Source organism: Myotis nattereri (assembly GCF_964212035.1).
Source record: "Myotis nattereri genome assembly, chromosome: 12".
NCBI classification, from domain to species: Eukaryota; Metazoa; Chordata; class Mammalia; order Chiroptera; family Vespertilionidae; genus Myotis; species Myotis nattereri.
In genome coordinates, this window is record NC_138087.1 from 7,289,271 (window position 1) to 7,306,731 (window position 17,461).

Consider the following 17,461-nt stretch of genomic DNA (forward strand, 5'->3'; position numbering starts at 1 on the left):
CCTACATTTCCTTGTGGACTCCGTTAGTTTCCTGCAGCTCCTGCTCGCTCCGTGAGCAGATGGCCTCAGCGAGCCAGCCCGGCTCGCTGCCCGGCTCAGTGCCCGGCTCCTCCGTGGAGGCCTTCGGCTGGGAAGCAGCGCCCTGAGCAGGTGTTTCCAATAGGCCCGCACCCCCATCTCCAGGCGGCCGGACAAGGCCGACCTTGGTGCTGAAGCAGGTTCCTCTTTTGTCCTTCTCTGTTGTGGCTGTGGTTGGTCAGAAGGTTGACAGTGGTGACCGCATCCACACTTTTGGTCTTCATGGCCATTTCAACGTTCAAAGCACCCCAGTTGCCATCAAAGTTGGTGTGGGCTCTGACTGCCCCGTCCCCGTTGAGGGGTGTAGAGTGGCCACCCTCCGAGCTGAGCGTGGGCAGATTGAAAAGTCTCGTGTCATTGGCGTGCTGGAGTAGGACCCATGACGCACTGCAGTGGAGAAACCATCCAGAGGCAAAGCCCTACGGTGGAGGCGTTTGGGCTTTCTCCCTGGCACCCCATCCAAGCGCACTGCCGGGAAGGTTGCCCTGAACTTAAGTTTCGGAAGCACCGGAAAGACTGACCCCTGCAGGCCTGAAGCTGGACTGCATAACAAGCAGGTAAGATCATTTGGGGGCGGGGTCTCATGAAAGTCTCTCCAGACTTTATTTTCCTCGTCTGCACACAATGGTGAGGACAGGGATGGTTTGGAAGGTTCTGTCCGATTCAAATGATATCAACCCTTGATACTTAGATATAGCAGGAGACATGATTTAAAATACTTTGGGAGATAATGAGTCTTGGACTTAGAATTCTCACTCAGGAATGAGATTTTGAATTTCTCACGTGACCCCTTGAAGGGTTCCTCTTGGACATTTTTGTCCAACACTGCGTTGTCTCGCCAAGAAATGAAACTGAATTTGGCTGTAGCGTTGATCTGTGAAAGCTTAGAGAGCAGGGGCTGTGGGCTTCTTGGGCCAGGCCATCTAGCACAGCTGTTTGCACAGCTATTGTGGGAAGCAGCCACAGACCCCACCATTCCTCGAGGAGAGAGAATGAGCTTAACATTCATGGGTCAGCGGGAATGGACGAATTCTGTAATTAATCTTAAGCGGGGAGACAGATCCACACCTCTGCAAGAGCTGCGGGCTGACCTGAAAATCAGCTCAAGCCCTGCCTTCAGGCATAAATGAATGTACGTTTACCAGAGTGCTCTGCTCTGCTACCGCAGGACGGCGGTGCCTTAGAAAACACGTTTGGAATCTGCTGGCCGAAAGGACAGGGATTCCCGGTAGAGGGTCCAGTTGAGTGAGCACCTTCCCGCACCTGAATGATCTGTGAGGGTGAGGGCCTGTGTGACGCAGGCGCAGTAGGCAGCAGCTCCATCCCCTCCCACACTCCTTTGGTTCTGACGGTGTTTTTAGCTTGGAAGTCCCCCTCCGAGAGAACAGCATGGCACTAAGGAGGCTCAGAAAGGTAAATGCTTAGGATTTGAGACCCGTTCGCAGAAGATGACCGGCTGCATCCCACTTGCCCAGGAATCGCTGGACAAGGGTACACCTTTCAGCATCTCTCCCCACACCTGCGCCTGTGTGCGTGGTGTGCCAAGAAAGCTGTGCCTAATGTAATTCAGTCCTTCCTCCATCTCCTGCCCCCTTCCAGGGGAACTGAAGGAACCACAGAAAACAAACAAACAAACAAAGGACGGGAGGGTGGGGAGGTGAAGCCAGAATAGAGAAATTAGCACAGAGAGGAAGAAAACCCGGAACACGCCGGCGCCAACCACCACACCATCTTTAAGTCAAGTGTAGAAACACAGCAACGGGTTATTCAAAAATAAAAGCATTATGAGAACATTAACAAGCAGCCAGAACATTACAGAAGGGGTATTTCCTCTGCCTGAAATAGGAGACCAGGAAAGCCGGGGGGAATTCCGGTTATGCAAGCATCTGAGGGCTCAGGCTCACAGCAGATGGCTCTGGGCCCTCCGGTTAAATGCTGTACATGAGTCCGAGTGTTTTGCCCTCTAAATTTTTAAATTCTGTCTTGTAACCACCATATGGTCCCCTGTTATCTGCACGGTTATCTGCCAGTTGAGCAGTGACTTATTTTACTCCAAACATCCTTGCAGAGTGAAGAAGGCCTTGGTACTAGTGGACACGCTGGTGAGAGCCCTGTTTCTGGAAGTGATCGCTGCGTGTCCCAGAGCGTGACGCTCACCACAGGCCCCGACACCCACGCGCTCACAGGAGGCTTTGCGGGCGCAGACTTGTTGGACCAACTTCGCGATGAGACTCTGCTTATTCATGCTCCTCATTTTGCACACACTGAACAGAAGCTTAGCACCACTATGGAAACGGAGGCAACCTCCTGGCCGGCAGCAGCCCCGCGCACCTGTCACCACGGGGACGCGGGGACGCTGGCTGCTCCTTCAGCCTGTCCCCTGGGCCCAGCGGAGGCCGCCGGCTCAGCCCCAGCCGCGCTGTCTGTGCGCTCCACGCCGTCGCTGCAGCTCCGCGCCACCGGCTTGTGGGCTTGTCGTGTTCCATCCATTGCTTCCGGGGAGCGTGGGCTTCCTTGCCAAGCCCATACCTAGTTTTGGCGGTGCCACCGCTTGTGGTGTTTAGAGTAAACACTGGGTCACCCGAAGAAGCAATAAACTCTGGCCTCGTTTTGAGAGTCAGATGCAGGGACAGCGGCCCACAAAGCGGCCTCCATCCGCGAGCGTCTGCAGCTCCGTCCCTCGTCCCTCCTCCCTCGCACAGTGTCTGGCTGCAGCCTTGCTCCGTGCCGCATTGGTCGGCTTCATCGCGTTTCTTCCTTTCCTGGGAGGCAATGGGCAAGGAAGACAGGAGGCCGCGGAGGGAGAGGAAGCCACCCCTGCCCTTTCTCAGCTGCCCTGGAGGGCCTGCTGGGGACGCGCGGGTTCCATCCTGTGTGTGTGTGTGTGGGGGGGGGGGGAGGGGGGCGCGGGGACGGCGGGGGGGGGGGGGTGGTGGGGAAGGGGACAGGTAGCGAGCCTCACCCAGGTGCTAGGCGGGCGCTGCTTCTGGAAAAGAGAAGAACCCATTGGATATGCCGCCTTAAAACTAATGCTTGGAACTTGCAGGGGAAGGTGGCTGGCTCACCGCGGACAGGCACAGGAGAAACACACAGAATGGCCCCCGGGGAGCCAGCGAGGAAAGAGGGGCGGAAGCCCCATCTCTGGAAAGTGATGGTCAAAGAGAGCAGCAGGCTTGGTTAGCAGAAGTTTCTATCCTCAGAGCACCACCCCCCCCCCACCCCAAGTAAGGGGGCGAGTGGGTGAACAAGCCTGCGGATTCTCACCGGCGCCCCTCCTCCCACCCGCCTCCTGCTACAGAGATCGCCCCTAACCACCTCTGCCTCGATCTCCACCACCGCAGCTTTGTCCGAAAGGATGTCCGGAAGACGTCCAGTCTATCTTATCTAATTAGCATATTGTCCTTTTATTAGTATAGATATGCATAGACAAGGGACACGGGTGTTAGGTTAGGTGGCTCAGGAGGTGGCGCAAGAAATAGAGAGTCCAGTGAATCAGAAAAGAAAGGAAAGGAAAAGGTTTATTTCTGCGTCCCCGGGAGACCCACATGCCCCAAGGACAGGGCACGTGGATTCACGCCAACAGGGAGGGGGACGCTTATTTTATACTGCAGTTGGGTGAGGGGCAGGGACATGAGCTGAGGTATTCAGTTGAGGAAGTTTCAGCTGCAGGGGCCAGCCAGGTATTCAGGAATGAGTCAGTATCTGTATGGGGGTCGTTGTGGAGTCAGGGAGAAGCCTGTATCTGTGTCTGGCATGCTGATCTGTTAGACATGCCAGGGGGAGTCCATTATTTCGTCACATGTCTGCATGTATCTGATTCTGGGCTCTCTCTGACCTAACATCCTGGCCTTTTGGTGATAGGGGGCAGCGACTCGTTCTGACTGCTTCCAGCTGACAACAGGCGACGAGGGGGTGGGGGTGGGGGGGGATTTAAAGGCCAGGGTTAGGCAGAGGCAGGTTGGAGGGGAGCCGAGTGTAGGGATGGAGCAGGAGCTGATTCACAGTCATCCGTGACATCTCCGTGATCCGGGAGTGGATGAACTTGAGACAGGGGGCTAGGAGAAAAAAGACACAGATGAGAATCAGGGGCCCTATCATGGGTAGGACCCAGGTAGCTAAGGGGTTTTGGAACCAGCTGGAAGGAGAGCTGTCCTGGAAGTGTCCTGCATGTAGTTCTTCACTCAGCTTAGTCAGGGTCTGTATGTTTTGCTCCACTACTCCGGACTTGTTGATGTAGTAGCAGCATTCTCCCTGAAGGAATATGCAGGTCCCTCCTTTTTCTGCAGTCAGAAGGTCTGAGGCGAGCTGGTTCTGTAGGGCTACTTGGGCTACTGATGTCAATCGCTGCTGTGGGGAGGCTAAAAGAGGCGGTAGTAGACTCCAGGGCTAACTGGAGCTTGTCATTAAAGTACTGAGCAGTGACCAGACTGTTCCCGAGGGCCCCCCAGTGAGGCCTACCGAGGTAGTGATACTCACCCCTAACATGACAGGGAGGAAGGCAGCCCAGTAGGTCCAGGGGTGGGATGGAAGGAGCAGCCAGGTGAGCTCCGACTCTCCATACAAGGTTAGTTGGGGAACTACCGTGACCACGAAGCAAGGCCCGGGTCAGAGGAGTTCATGCAGTTGCTTAAGGTGCCGTTGCACCAAAAGAAGGTACCTGGGCTGGCCTTGGTGAGACTGGCTGCGGTGTGGTATGACAGTCTCTCCTGTGGCAACCCCATAGGTATTGACATCTTGATTACATCTGTCTGGGTTCCGCTGGTCGTAAGCAAAACAGACATGGGGTCAGCCAGTATTGGACACTGACTGGATGTCGACAGTCATCCAGATCTTTGTCTGGCATCCGAACAGAGGGCAGTCCTGAGATCCTACCTGCCGGATGACTTGTTTGCCGTTCTGGTGGTGGGTTTCATGGACCTTGAATCTCCACACATAAGCGGGTGGGGGTTGCTGTAGGTTGCTCAGGGCCGGGAGGAGAAGGAGGAGGGGAGGGCAGTTAAGGCGAACCTTAGTGGGGCCCAACACCTCACATTTATAGAAGTCATGTTGCTCTGGATTCCTCTTGAGTCTGGAGAGGTGGTGCCAGGACAGGTCGTGGGTCACCAAGCAGCTTGGCCACAGTGGGGGCTGTGAGGGTTACAGTGTGAAGTCCCATACACCTAGGCTCCAAGGCTTGTGATTAGGTTCTTAAGGAGGACCGAGTCACCATGGTGAAGGGCTGGTTCTTGGGAGTCCTGGCTGGTCGGCTCTGGCTTGGGCAGAAATCTGTTTTCATGTTCTCGGAGCAATTGCCTGGTTAAAGACAGATATGAGAGATACGTACCCAGGGGAGGGGGATCAGTAAGGAGACGGTGGTTGAGCAAGAAGAGTCAAAAGGGCTCAAGAAAATGGGGCTCCTTGGTGTAGCCGGAGTTTGGTTGGGGCCATGGGCAGGAGGTCCAGCCAGGAGCTGCAAATTTCTAGAGAGAGTTTAGTTAGATGGTTCAATAGGTTGGAATTGAGTGTCTATGATGAGGGTTTGAGCCAGTGACAGAAATCCAGCAGGATGTAGAGGAGGAGGGATTGATGTTCAAGAGTAGATGGAAAGTTGTGTTGATGAGAGTGGGCATAGGAGTTGGTCCAGGGTTCGTAAATAGAGAGTGACACTAGAGGATTTCCCATCCAGACAGTAGAATTGATGACTCCCTCATCATTCCGTGTCCGTTTCACCTGAAAATACAAAAAACCTAAGCAAGATTGGAGGGTCCCTTGCTAGGTAAGAGCCTGTGAGGAATGATGGGTCATCCGGTCCTGGATGGTGTCGCCGAATCTTCTTTGGGTATAGTGGGAGGCACTCGGTGAGCCTGAGGGAGGTAGGTATTGCAGTGAAAGTGGGAGGAAATGTTAGAATGCGCTGATATCCAAGGGAAAATGGAAGGAGCAGTGGAAGCCAGGGTCCTGGAGGCTGGAGAAAAGGCGGGGAGAGGGAGGGAGCAGGTCGCGCAGCCTGTTCCCAGGCCTCTAGCTGCTTGGATTTTAAAGTTGCCGTGTGAAGTCCCATCCACCTAGGCTCCAAGGCTTGTGATTAGGTTCTTTTCCTTTGGGAGGGGTGGAGGGAGATGGGGCGAGGTCAGAGCAGTTTTCAGTTCAGAGGAGGGGACAGTTGTGGTGGAGATAAGGAGAAAAGGCGTTCACAGCGAAGACTGAGCTAGGCGAAAACTGAGCTAGGCTACTGTGGTCTGGGACAACAGGGCCCCATAACGGGATGCATGGCAGTGGGGAATCGGTGTCCCTGTAAAGGGAGGGGGCCAGGAGTGGGAGGAGCAGGGAGGCTGGAGTGGGGAGGCTGAAGGGCAGGGTGGCCACTAGGATGGTGAGAATATCTCGTCCTAAAAGGGGCATGAAGACATGACTAAGAACAAGTGGGTTATAGGGCTATCATGAAGGAGGCGAGGAAGGGGTTCGGTGGCCAGCAGGCAGGTGGATTTGCCGTCAATACCCATGTCCGAGATCTTGGAAGGATAAAGGGGCCCTAAAAAGAAGGGCAGGGAAGAGAAGGCAGCCCCCATGTTGACCAGGAAGGTGACCTGTGGCCTTCAGTGCAGCCCTGAGCTCGGCGAGGATGATGGGGTCATCAAGGCTGGGCGTCTTTAGTCTTCAGCCAGTTCCAACATGGCCAGCGGGTGGGTCATGGCCTGGAGGGGCGGCCCCCCTACGCTGAGGCGCAGAAGGCCCGCCACTTTTCCAGGGCAGTCACTCTTCGAGTGACCATTTTCACCACACGCCTGGCAGGGCTTGGTCGGAGCTCAGGGCCAGGGGCACTGCATTGCCCAGTGGCCTTCATTTCCGCATTTGAAGCATTCTCCGGGGGCATTCCTTTCATTGCACCCCCACCGCTCATAGCCCCCTTAGGGCCATGGCGGCTGCCGTCAACCTCAGGGCCACAAATAAGGCGTGACTGCAGGTCCACCTTCTGTGGAAGGCAGGCCTCCCATTCTTACTGTGCCTGCTCCTCCAGGGCATTAAGAACCTTCAAGGCCATTTTTCACTCAATCTTGGACCTGGGTTTGAGGACTAATAAAGACCTTAAAGGTCAGGTTAGAGAGTGGGGGGGCATAGATTCAGACTATGCCCTTAGTTCCTGGACGGTACTATGGCAGGGGTAGAATGGGCGCAGAAATGGAAGAGGCTGTTTTGGAGCTGATGTTCTTAGGATTTGGGCTCTAGGGGAGAAGGAAGCTTCTCGTTAAGAGGGTCTGAAGAGAGCACAGCTGCAACCTCTCGCAAAGGGAACTGGCCGGCCACCTGTGAACTAAAGTGCTGGCAGTCATGGGGGCGGAGTTTCCGCGGAGCGCACAGAGGAAGGCGGGCGGTTAGACCTTACAGAGGGCACTGCATGGGGTACGGGTTACTAAGGCAGGCTGTAAGGAGAGGGGAGAGAGCGGGAGAGGTGGCCTGGGTGGGCTTGGGAGAGGTATCGGCAGTTGAGTTTAAAAGCTGCAACCTCCCAGGGGCAGAACGGAGGAGGAAGGACAGAAGGAAGGTAGAGCCTACGGACGCGTGTGTGTACCGACTGGGAAAGCAGGCAGGGGCGGCGGCGTGCAGAGGAATGGGGTTGTACAAGGTGGTTTGAGTTTCCTGCCGCCACCGTGGGGCGGGCGGAAGAAGGGAGACGGGATCAGGAGGCGGTGGAGAAGGCGTGGCTGGAGGAGAGTCCAGCAGGGAGGGAGGAGGGGAGAGTGTGGACGGACAGGGGCTTATGCTGGCGGGAGAGCAGGCGGCTTTCACTAGGGGAATTTGGGGGAGTTCTTGGGTGGAGGGGGTGGGGGGATGCAGAGATGATGGCGGTGCCGTTGCCGCATCCCACACACAACACATGCACCCACCCCCACACGCACCGCACACACTGCAGGCTCGGCGGTGCGCGGAGCGGCAAGGCAGCCCAGAGGAAGGAGGAAGGAGGGGGCAAGGAGAGTAGGCAGAAAGAACTGTGGGGGGAGGGGCGGGGACGCAGCAGAGAGAGGGAGCAGTTTTCAGTTGAGAGAGAGAGACTTGGACACATTTCCCAGTTCGCTGGCAGAAATTACTGAGATCGGTGTGGACGGTAAAGTCAGGTTGGTGTTTTCAGACTGAGGCCATGCTACGTTACAGAAAAAGGATGCAGGTCCGGGACAGGCCCCGTGTTTAGCCAGATCGGCGAGCTGGCACCCTAGAGGTGTGCTCAGGTCAGGTTTGGAATTTGGATTCCCCCTGTGCTCGATCCCCGTGGCCTGTAGCGGGGCTGAAGGCTGGCGTCCCAGCGGTTTAACCCACGCTACGGACGGACAATTGGGCCAGGGAATGTAGGACGGCTCACTACTTCCCAGGTCTGGAGGAGCCTTCCTGGAAGGGTCCGGAGAGGCAATCTCTGACGTGGCCACGTTTTACAACAGAGATGCCGGCAGGCGGGTGGCCACCTGGGACCAGCACGGGGGTGGGGTGGGACTCACCGCTGATGCTGCGAAACTTGGAAAAGTTGCAGAGCTGAAGAGATGAGGGCCTGATGGGTCCAGAGCCACAAGGAGGGGGAGGCGGGCACCCCAAGCCGTGGAGGGACGGCCAAATGGATTGCTCGCACCACCCGGGTTTCAAGGCACCAAATGTTAGGTTAGGTGGCTCAGGAGGTGGCACAAGAAATAGAGAGTCCAGTGAATCAGAAAAGAAAGGAAAGGAAAAGGTTTATTTCTGCATCCCCGGGAGACCCACGTACCCCAAGGACAGGGCACGTGGATTCACGCCAACAGGGAGGGGGGCACTTATTTTATACTGCAGTTGGGTGAGGGGCAGGGACATGAGCTGAGGTATTCAGTTGAGGAAGTTTCAGCTGCAGGGGTCAGCCAGGTATTCAGGAATGAGTCAGTATCTGTATGGGGGTCATTGTGGATTCAGGGAGAAGCCTGTATCTGTGTCTGGCATGCTGGTCTGTTAGACATGCCAGGGGGAGTCCATTATCTCGTCACATGTCTGCATGTATCCGATTCTGGGCTCTCTCAGACCTAACAATGGGCAATAGGATAGTAAAGGCCCCACCTCTGGCCAGTGGGCAGGGGCGGACCCCGGCACTTCCCATCCAGCTCTGCCTGAGAACAAGGTGGGGCTGAGTGGCAGAGACCCAGAGAGAGAAGGGTGGGTGTGGCTGGAGAGGGCAGCTGTGGGGCTGCAGCCAGGGCTCCCCAGGGGGCTCTCCCCAAGTGGGGAGAGGAATGTGGACAGCGCTAGCCAGCCCCGCATCCTTGAGCTGGACTCGCCTTCCTGTGCTTTCACCCCCATGTTTCTGGGAGCCGTGCTCCCCCTGCAGCGCTGTGGGTCAGCATTCGGCCAGATTCAAGTCCATGAGTCCATGTGTGGAGCCCAATGGCCATGGGCCATGACCGTTCAGGGGAGTGCATCCTCCTGTAGCAGGAGTCCCAGGAGCCAGACACCCTGGAGCCAGGAGAGAGAGAGGAAGCAGGGCGACTTCCTTTGTCTAGAACAGCAGTTCTCAACCTGTGGGTCGCGACCCCTTTGGGAGTCGAGCAACCCTTTCACAGGGGTCGCCTAAGACCATCGGAAAACACATATAATTACATATTGTTTTTGTGATTAACCACTATGCTTTAATTATGTTCAATTTGTAACAATAAAAATACATCCTGCATATCAGATATTTACATTATGATTCATAACAGTAGCAAAATTACAGTTATGAAGTAGCAACGAAGATAATTTTATGGTTGGGGGTCACCACAACATGAGGAACTGTATTAAAGGGTCGTGGCATTAGGAAGGTTGAGACCACTGGTCTAGAAGTTTATCTGTTTAGATTTCACGTGCTTGCAGTGGCCACACCGTCCTGGCCAGGTGTGATTGATGGGCAAGCATTTTCCATATAACTCAGACCTTAGCGGGCATGAGTCTAAACTGCCTTTGTTTAGTCTCTTCCCCCAACAACGAGTGGGAACAGACCTGGAGTGTGAAATGCAGCTTTGTGACAAAGCTGAACAAATGGCATGCCTGTACTCCTCGGTCCCCCTTCACTCCCTTCCTGTTAACTAACAACGGTTATTACAGTGGCATCCGTGGCATCCTGCTCTTGTGAGATGACACCCTCAGGAGAAACTGGGTGAAGTGAGCTCAGGACCTCACTGCATTAACTCTTACAGCTGCATGTGAATGTACATTCTCTCTAAATAAAGGTTAATTTAATATAAGTGTGTGACTATGGCTGTGTTACACCTCATTCCTACTGTCACACCAGCCCCACTTTTATGCTATTTGCTTACCTCTGAGGATTTGAATTTCTGAACGCCTCTAATGACAGCTAAATCGCCAAATGATTAACTGATGATTTAAAAGATGTTATTACTTGTTGTATGTCAAGAGTTTGTTGTTTTTCTCCATTCTACCTCACTGATGTATTTCCCCTTATACATATCACCAAGGACATAGAGCCAGGATTACTGTATAACTTTAAATACACACACACACACACACACACACACACACACACACACACACGAGAGGCCCAGTCCACAAAATGCATGCATGGGTAGGGTCCCTAGTGGCTGAGTGCCTCCAGCTGGGACCACTATTCCCCCCACCCCCTGCCTGCCACCGCCGCCAGCCTGCCTCCCTTTCCAAGGTTGGCCGGCCGGCCCTGCCCACTGGTCTAACGCTATGTCAGACTCCCAGTTGAGGGGACAATTTGCACATTAGGCTTTTATTATATAGAATACAACACATTAATAGTTGGACGTGGAAATTCTGCAGTGGTTTTGCTGAACCTTTATCACGGAATGGCTAAGTAGGAAAGGTAGGTGGATGCCATGAGCAGTGAGACCTAGGGGGTTGGAAAGAGACTGTCATCTACATGAAGCAATGGCGGTGAGTGAAACATTTCCAGGAGGCGAGGTTGCATTCAGTAATGGTGCCTGCAGTATGCCAGCGAGTGTACTAGGGAACTGAGGATGGAGCTGTCTGTGGGCTCACACAGATAGAGGACAGAGGAGGAGCCAGGTCTGCAAGTGAGGAGAACATAACATAAAATACTGTCTTCCCTGTCATCTTTGCTAAGGAACATAAAAGACCCAAGTCAAACCTGAACCCACAGCAGTGCACTGAGCAAGCTGTCTCTGCAGCTGAATGGCCTTAGGTGCTCCCAGGAAGTAACACATGAAGAATGAAACACCTGAAAGGCTAAGACATTTGTGTAATTATGGAACCTGCTGGGGAAGGAACAGCTGTAATGAAAGCCACAGGGAAAATGTAAAACGGAGCATTGTGGGTAATCCTCTAATCACACTTTTTAACCAGAGAAAAGCCCTCTCAGGCATGTCCTTTTATTCCCCTACAAACTCAGGGCTGAATTCCTGAAGAGCAAAGTTATTAAAACCAGTGAACATTCTTTAGAATATCTTTACTCACTCGGAAAGACAAATGAAGGGTAAATATTCCAGAAAAATAATCAAGTCCTATAGTTTTCTGTAAGGGAAGTGTTTTCTGTCCTGAGCTCATAGCACATTCTGATCTAGAAACCAATATTATCACAGTCTCCAAGGCAGACGGACTTCCACCCCCGTGTTCTGTGGGCACCGTCACTGGCCTCAGACCTCTGCCTGCTCCTCTAGCACTGTCCTGCCTACATCTTCTCATGGCTGCCATTCCCGTTCCCCAGCTCAACCACAGTACTCCACTCACAGCTTTGGCGAGAGCCGAAAGCATCTGCCATCTATTGCAAAGCACAGGAGTGAGCTTCTGGTCCTTAACACTCATTCCTGACATCCCACCTCCTCCAGGAAAACAATTTTAACTGACAAGAAACATGATAGCAAATGCACATCCTCTTTTTTATCCTGTGAGTCACCCCAACACCTCCCTCATCTTTTTCCCACTTATAGATTACTGCAAAATAACCCCCCAAATCAGTTTATAAACAATACCCACTATGTTATGCTCTTAATTGTACAGCCAGGAATGCAAGCAGGGCCCCACGAAGATGGCTTGTCTGCTCCTTGGGGTCTGAGTTCCCAGCTCAGGGGACTCAGATGCAGAGTGGTGTCACCAGAAGGCTTCTTTACCCGCTCACTCTGTGCCTGGACTGCTGACTCGAAGGCTGGACTCAGCCAGGCCTGGAGCCCCTGCATGTGGCTTCTCTGTGGAGAAGGGGCTTCCTCCTAACATGGCTGCTTCAGGGAGGGTGTACTTCTTCCCTGAGGGCCCAGGACTCCACCAGTGCCTAGTAAAGGAGGCAGAAGCTGCGTGGCCTTCTATGGCTCCATATCAGAAAGCTCACAGCGTCCTCTCCACCACATTTTTTGGTCAAAGCAGCCAAAAGCCTGTTGAATGCCAAGCAAGGGACAAAGACTGCTGGATGGGAGTGATCCCACTGTGATCAGCTCGTTATTAACAATAGGGAAGGAGCAAAGAGGGAAGCCAGACACTAAAGCCATGTCATTTGGGCAGCTTCACCAGGAAGTTGCAACTTTGTACTCCGCAGGGAAACACTGGCCTATTCCCTGTAAACACTGGGGGAAAGGATCAAACAGAAGGGACATAGATGCATGCCCAGTAAAGTGAGGGTGACATGGGGCCAGGACTTACCTGTCAGTCAGACCTGGGAGCAGAAATCATTGGCCAGGATGGCCGTGGCCCCTGCAAGCAGGTGGACACTTGGGAATACATAGTCTCCTACACCAAGGAGTTCTGTCTCTCATTGCTCCCTGCTCTTGGTCCTGTGTGTCTCGTGGACTCTCTTGTTTTGCTCCTGCACAGGTTTCCTCCATAGCCACGTGGCCCTATGGCCCCACATGCAATGCACTAATGCACTGAGCGGGGAAACCCAGTGAAGCCAGCCTGGCGCTGGGCTGGACCCGGCTCCAATAGGGAAAGGAAACCCTGGACACTAGCTCTGAAGCCCCAGCTACACTTTTATGGCAGGAAACGGGAATGGCACTTAGGAAACTCAGAAATGTAATTCCACAAAAATAAAGCTTCCTACCATATCTCATCCTTCCATGTGAGTCTCAGAAAACTCCTTTTCTCCGGATATTGCAAGATATCTACCCCCAATAGCAACCGGGGAGATGAGAAACTCTTTCCTCTATGAACAGGAGGAGCTGCAAAAAAATTTGTAGCATTTTTTTTTTTTTAGTCTAAGAATGATGGGCCTTTAGACAATGACAACAGGCTCACACCTGACAGCGCCACAGCAGGAGCGGGCAGAGCGGAGACAGAGGCAGGGAGTAGGCGCTGTGGGGGCACCAGCCACGCCCTGGGTTGCCTGTAGCTGCTGGGGTGGGGGGAAGGGTGAGAAGGGTTGGCCACAGTGACTCCAGAGTGCCAGATCCAGGTGGTCACAGCCAAGGGCTCACGGAGAGCGGGCATGCCACACACCTCCCAGTGCCGGGCACCACCCGGAGGTCAGCGCAGGGAGAAGCCTCGGCGAGGTGCTCAGGTCCTCCCCGACAGGGCGGGCCAGCCTTCCATCCAGGGTGCGGACAGCAGCCTCCCTGGCTGTGGAACAATGTCCTGACTGCGCACACCTCAAAGGTGCTCTGCCTTTGACTCCCACGTGTGGAATGTTCCTTCTCACCCCAGCCCCCCCTCCAGACCACAGTTCTTTTCTTCTCCTCACCGCCCTGCTCCCCAGCATCATCTCCCGCCTGGACGCCCTGACATCTTCACTGCTCTCCCACACACGCTTGTGCTCTGCTCAGCATACCTGTCTCTGCCCTGTACCTGGGGAATCATGAAAACCCAAGTTTCCTTCTCACCAGCTGCCGATGCTTCAGAGGTTAAGATAAGAGTCTGTGGCTTGACCTTGAAGTCCCCGTGTGGTTCATTCCCTGGTGACCTATCTTGTCACCCAGCCCTGGGCGGCTTCACCTTCCCGAATGCCTCGAGGTCTTTGCACATGCTGGTTCCTCTACCTTGAATGCTCTTCCTTGCAAGCCCCTCTCACCTGCACCCAGAAACCCTTACTTACAATGCAGCTCTCAGCCCAACAGCACTGTCACAGAGAAGACTTCTCCACTCCCAGAGTGAACCTGAGCCCCGTGATGCGTTCTGACAATGCCCTGCACTTGCCCTTCCTCTCTCCTCCTTTAATTCACGCCCTTGCCATGTGACCTTGCTAATCGCCCCAACAAGAGGTGGGTGTACACAATGGACTCTTCCCAGGGATTTGCTTTGGCCAATGGGGTATCACAGAACATAATGCAGGAAGCAGTTTGAAAGGTGTGTGTACATTTGGGCTTGCTCTCTTGCTGTGACTGGACCCCCAAGACCTCCAAGCCTGCTGCAGGCCACTGAGGTCGCATGGAGAAGAACTAAGGCTCTTTGTGTCCTGGCGGGAGGTCATCCTGTTACAGAATTTACCAAGCAACCGAAGAACACACAGGAGCACTTGGAGACACAGGAAAACCCATTTATTTTCAGATGTTTCACATGTACCAGTACGGTGACTCAGGGGAGACTGTTTCTCTCCAAATCCTGAGGAAACCAATATGGAGGAAGCTTTCCCTTTATACCCTTTGGTTTCTTTGTCCCCCAAATATGGGATGGGACTTCCAGACCTTTTGCGGGCTTTGCAAAAAGCCCTGTGTGTTGGGGTGGGGGCTGTGAGACCATACCTAAAGGCGTGATAACCCCTCCAGGGGTTGTTCATGGTTTACGGCCTCTGTAAAATGGGAGCACTTAGGTAAACAAGTCTTGCAAGACCAGATTGTGGAGAAAGGGGCAGTGACTTGATTGTAGGCTAACAGGAATGTGCTTTAGGTCACTGCACAGATTCCGATTGCTAGCCCCCCAGAAACGTCTCATTTTCCCCATCAATCCTGCACCAGCCAGCTGCCACCCTGCCCTCTGACTCATCACAGACACAGGAGAGATCGAGCAGACACCAAGCAAGCTGGCCAGGAGGCAGGAACCAGCTGTGCCGTGATCAGAGGCTTGCGGCTGGGAGCCGCCACAGCTGGGGGGAGCGAGTGGACATTCAGGTACTTCGGGTCTTCAGAGCATCAGCAGCATCGCCGGACTGCAGGCTTCATGAAGGCAGGTGCGCTCAGCTCGCCCTCTGGTCACTGGTGCTCACAGCAGCCCCCAGCGCCACGCAGACTCCCCATGATTTACCGTGAGCAAATGGAGTGAATAAGTCACGCGTCTCCACCGTGGAGACACCATTGCCTGGGTTTCTGGCTGTTAAAAACAAGGATCTGCCTGGGTGTTTTCTCATGCTGTCTCTCCGGGATCTCCGGGGGTCACTTCTGAGGCCTGTGGAACATTCCTGCTCAAGCCAGCCCGCCCTCCCAGCAGCTCTGCTCTGGCCCCTGCCCGCCTGTCCCGTGTCTGTCCGTGTTTTCACCTGAAGCAGCAGCGTGGGGCCAGGCTGTGGGGGAGTAGAAGTTGTGGTGTGACCCCCCTCAGGGAGCACACAAGTCCAGAAGGCCTCCCAGGGCGGGCAGGGGAGACCTTGCCACCCCACCCGCACACTCCCAGCTGTTTTCAGCTGCTGGCAGACAGGTGAGCACCCTAATGTTGGAGGCGGGCAAGTCATCGCCTGACTTGGGAACAGTCCGCTCCCCAGAGGACAAGGGACCTCTCAGAGTGATGGCAACGGCACAAATCTCCCCAGCGCTGGCGATGCCGCAAGTGCACATCGTGGCCAGAACGTAGAACAGGTGCGACTCACTGCACAGACAGTCTCAGCAAAGACCTGCAGAGCCAGTCGGTCCTGCTCTCCCCGCTCCCTCTCTGCCAGCTGTGCTCCCGGTCCTCCAGGCTGGGCACGTGGAGGGACGAAGGAAGGCGGTGCCACCCGCCAACTCTCAGTAGCTCTGTGGGTGCTGTAGAGCTACCCCGGCTGGTCTGCTCTGTCCGCCATGCTCCCAGCGGCAGCAGGATCCCCCAGCCCACGGTGTCCACAAACTCCAGTGGCCACGGAGCATCCCTCAGCCTGGGCAGCATGGCCCAGGGCCCAGGGTGTCTCAGAGACGTCTGTCTCTCAAGATGCTGAGCCCCTTCCTCCATGGTCCCCCCGGAGCCCTCTGTGAACTTGTACTTAGTCTCGGACTCCTCAGGGCTGCAGCTCGCAGGCCCTGGAGGGGAACCGACACACATCCCGTTACAGATGTCCATGTGGGGTCTGGTTCTTGTGTCCGTTGTTGTGGGGCTACCCCCAGCACCCACCGACATCCCTGTGGAGATAGCAGCCATGTCTTCCTGGGTAATGGGTTTTCCCCAAAGCAGTCTAGGTAGTTCTAGAAAAGGCGACTCCACGGAGAAATTCAGAGAGCAGCATCAGCGGGGCCGAGGTCAGGGGCACGCCTGGCAGTTACCCAAGGGTGAACATTCTGGCCTGAATCGTGTCCCTCCAGAATTCATTTGTTGAAGCCGTAAGCCCCTGTGAGACTGCACTGGGGGATGGGAACTGCAAGAAGGAATTAAGGTTGAGTGAGGCCTAGGGGTGGGGCCCTGTTAGGGTAGGATTGGCCCTGCACACACTCCGCCATGGGAGGACTCAGGATGGAGGTGACTGCCCGCAAGCCAGGGCTGGGACGCACGCCAAGCCCACCATGCTGACACCAGAACCCTGAGAAATGGGTGTGTGCTGTTTAAGCCGCCCGGCTGTGGGGTGTTGTTAGGGCAGCCCAGCTGACTGGGGCAGGACTGGACCAACCAGTGCAAAGGCGTGAGGCTCTGTGAGGTGAGCACAATGGGCAGAGCGGTGATGAGAAAGGCTGTGGCCAGGTGACCCTCATAGGCTGTCCTGACTTTGACTTTTGTTCCCAGACTGGAGGCTAGGGGAGGGTTTGATGAGAGCAGGACACTTGCACCTGCATTTGCAGGGTCGCCTGGTCTTGGAGCGGGTGCAGGCGGGGCGGGAAGGCCTTAGGTGACTGGAAGCGCTGGGAGGGCGAGGATGGAATCAAGTTCTGTCCTAAGAGTGGAGGCCTGTCCTCAGGAGGTGAGGTGTGAGGTGTGAGGGAAGGGGAGGCCAGGCCGACACAGCTCTCATCCTGAGCAACTGGAGGGATGGGGTGTCACCCTGTGACCCCGAGAAGCTGGGGAGGAGCAGGTTCTTACTTACAAACCCTTTTTTAACGTTCAGTTCTCATCACCCGGTGGCAGGCTGTCTTGACATACAAATGAAGGTGACGCGGTCCCCGCCTCTAGGAAGTTCATTCCTATGAGAGCCGCGAACCCTCATGTCCAGCCAGCTCTGCGCTGTAATGGATGTGCTTGGCTTCTACGTCCTAGATTCCATTTATATATACACAGGAATGAAAATACACTTGAAAAAAAAGTATTCCACTTAGGCCAAATTAGGTTGTGCTTTTCAAAACTCCACATTTTTTTCACTAAGAGTTGTAAAAGCGTCACCAAATTT